This window comes from Helianthus annuus, chromosome 10 (genome assembly GCF_002127325.2).
Source record: "Helianthus annuus cultivar XRQ/B chromosome 10, HanXRQr2.0-SUNRISE, whole genome shotgun sequence".
In the NCBI taxonomy this organism is placed as follows: domain Eukaryota; kingdom Viridiplantae; phylum Streptophyta; class Magnoliopsida; order Asterales; family Asteraceae; genus Helianthus; species Helianthus annuus.
In genome coordinates this window covers 146,634,357-146,638,156 of record NC_035442.2, presented here as the reverse complement: position 1 = coordinate 146,638,156, position 3,800 = coordinate 146,634,357, and positions in this window count along the sequence as shown.

Here is a 3,800-nt window from a genome sequence, read left to right as displayed (position 1 = left end):
TGTATTGTAAAGTGATGTACTAAGTATGCACACAATGGGCGTACATAGCATGAAATGTATTGCAGAGTGATGTACTAAGTATGCACACAATGGGCGTACATAGCATGAAATGTATTGTAGAGTGATGTACTAAGTATGCACACAATGGGCGTACATAGCATGAAATGTATTGTAAATCGATTGTACTAAGTATGCACACAATGGACATACATAGCATAAACACAATGAAATCCTGTACTATATATGTACTAACGAACATAATAAGCATATGATGTGAAAACAGGAAAGCATGAAAGCATGAAAGTAACAAGTAGGCACATGTGTTTCACCCCAAAACAGTTTGGAAAACAGTAAAAGAGGGGTTCAATGTACTCACCTGAGATTGCTTTGAAGTTCTTGTGTAATAATCACACAATGCTAGAGATCACGGAATATCAAACTGCACCTAATAGGTAGCTATGTTAATATACCGGACCTAAATCGAAAGATCGGATAGTACGCGGGTTCGTAAACCAAACGAGCATGGAGACTCGTGAAATATGGTTTAACAAAGCCTACATACTAAAATGAAACCTAACCTAAGTGCTTGCGACCCATTACGACCCGTTTAGGTAGCTTATGCTACCTTAACGCGTCGTTCGCGTATAACGCGTTTGGAACGCCTAACATCGTGACCACAAGGTATAACCTCGGAAGGTTACAGCTATGGTCACCTAATGTGTTTGGTCGGATCCTAATGATCGACCAAATGGGCCGGGTTTGAAAGTATAAGCGATGGTTTAGATCGCTTACCTTACGACCCTAAATAAGCATTAAACTAAAAGTGACGAGCTAAGCATGTTAGAACATGCTTAACTAAGTTTAGAAAACAGGTTTGGCATCAAAACAAACGACTTTGATGCTCACGAGTAGTTTGGTTACAAAATACGCAAGAATGCGCATTTTGGCCGAAACTACGACTCGTCACTAAGCCTAGATAACGTGGTAATCAGTAGGTATAGTCACTACGGACTATAACCATCGTGATCACGCTCACGTTATGAAGTTCTATTGAACTTCGTGTTGACCATAGGCTGGTCAACGCAGAAAGTCAAACAAAACGTTGACTTTCGGACTCGAAAAGCGAATAAAAGGACGAAAGAACACTTACGAAGGGCCCCGAAAGCTAATCTCGATCCAGGAGCTCAGGTATGAAGCAAAGGCCTCAACTTAGAGCTTTAGATCAGATTTTGTGGGTTTTTAGCAAAAGGGGGTATTTATAGGAAAAGCAAGACCGTTAGGATCGTTTCTTGAATATCGTGTCACGATCCAAGCCGTACACTTGTCGTAAAGTTGTGGTGGCTCATAATGACCCTTAGCTCCTGAGATTGTGAAAGGGCATTGCCATTTGGAGTGTTTGAAAGGCCAAGTTCAGCCAAGAAAACAAGTTTCTGCATCTGCAGGGGCCATGCGGCCCGCGTCAGGATATGCACAAAACTCAGGCAGGCCGCCTGGGCATGCCTGATCTGCATAATTTTTCAGAAATGGCAGTTTTGGTCCCTGTTGCATGTTTAAGCCATTTCCGACACTTCTAAGGCCCGTAAAGCCAACTTTAAGGCCCTAAAATGATGCCTAAAGATTGTGGACATGAAACATGCTCGAAAATATGTCGGGTGTTGGTTCGTTTGGCCGTACGAATGCGATGTTCGGTTAATTACGAGGGAATGCGCATAAGCGCGAAAAACGATCCAAATGACGCGACGAATGGATTTTTCTCATGCCAAACACTAAGGCATAATATAAGGATGCTTACATAAATTTTGGATGTCCAGATGTATTCAGAACGTAAGTTATGCGCGAAAGTGCAAACTTGTGCACTTTTTGACACTTTTAGCCCCTGAATGATCCAAAAGTTTGTTTTAGGATACCAAACCCCTCAAAGCCTATTTCTAAGCTATGTAAAGGATATTTATGGTATTTTTAACTTATGGACGTGTTCCGGAATGCTCGTTACAGTTCAGATTGGCATACTTTCGCAGTTTGTCAAGTTTAGTCCCTGTAAGCGAATTAACTTGTTTTTGCCATACCAAAGCCTTCAAAACTTATTTCTAAGTTATGTAAAGGTTATTTAAGGTATGTTAAGTATATGATGGTGTTCCGGAGTATTTGTCGCATATAAACTGAGTACGTTTACGCACCAGCTTGCGTATAATTCTCCAGAAAGCGATATAAAGTTTGAAATTGAACAAGAATTGTTATGTGCAAAAGATACACATATTTATACAAGATCCCAAGTATGAAATACAATATTTCATCGGCTTGGTATTTGTTTGATGGTCGCGGTGACACAGGTGTCACACCTTATGTAAGTGAAGTTTCTTCTTGCTTCGGTAAACCCCTTTCCGTGTTACAGGAACTGAAACCAGCTGGGCTTAACGAGAAGGTTTGCTCTGAAGTGCTTGATTCCTTATCCAAGAAGCGTTCTCGATCAGGTGATAGTGAAGAAACTTTCTCAGAGGATGCAGATGTCTCCAAAGAAGAAAGCCTTGAAGGTTCGGCGGTTCCAGATGATGGTGGCCCTAAGGCCAAGATAGCGAAGAAAGCCAAGAAGGGCAAGAGTGATGGTGCCGGGGCTTCAAAGCCTTCTTCTGATGTTTGAACAATCTATTCGTAGCTATCTTAGCACTTAAAACAATTCTATGTTTTGTATGTTTTAAACTTGTCTCTTCGGAGGGAACCATTTAGGTCCCTTGGTGTCACACCCCAACCGTTGGCAGAAACATCAGGGTGCGAGCACTAAGCGTTCAGATTGTTCATGAGATTCCATAACACTAGATATTTCAATAAATTTAGATTGATTCAAAGATAGTCTAACAATCACGAACAAAAGTAAGTATCAAATACATCTCATCAAATAAATGTTCAATGTTTCTAGATTAGCTAAGTGGAGTTTCTAAGCCTCATCCTAGCTTGTTTCAAGTATCCTAGCATCCTGTCAACCTGTAACATGTATTAAAATAGAGTCAGTACAAAAATGTACCGACGAGTATACAAGTTTGCATAATAGCATAATAGATTAAAAGTCTCATATCCATATGTAAATGTAACAAAAATAGTTTCAGCCATGCTAGTGTTCGCAGTCTATCAAGTGATAGCCCAAGTATCCCGATGCTTTGTTGTTTTCCTAAGTCTCAAGGAAAACTAGAATCCTCCTAACAATACCCCTAAGAATAATGGGGAGGTGCATCTCCTATGACGCTACTATTGTTAAGGCGTAACTACACACCCTAGATTAAACGTCCACATAGCACAAGTAGAATACAAGAATCACAAGTTTCACACGCACATAGGATAGAGTTTAGTTTCCAAAAGTCTCAAGTATCATAGTTTAAGAGAATACATGTTGCATCCCAAAGTTTAAAACAAAAAGGGACCGAGTATACTCACAGTGATTGCTTAACAGGTTAACTGTTATTGGATCAAAGGGTGCTCTTTAGGTTTAGCCTGATTAGATTACAACAGATAAGAGTCGGGCAGAATAACGAGATTCGAACCAAGTGTATCAGTCACTGGGTCGAATGGCTGTCCGATCGGATAACTATTCGATTGAGGTGACTGTTGTGAGTGAGGGACGGATGGCCATCCGATCGGATGGTCATCCGATCGAATGGTCAATCGATCCAAAAGATTACCAAGTTTCAATCAAGTTGCCTCGATCGGATGGCTATCCGATCGGATTGCTGTTCGACGATCAAATATTCAAAGTATCAAAGTGTTTAAGGTTAAGAGGCAAGGGTCACTTGATCGGATGGATGTTCGAT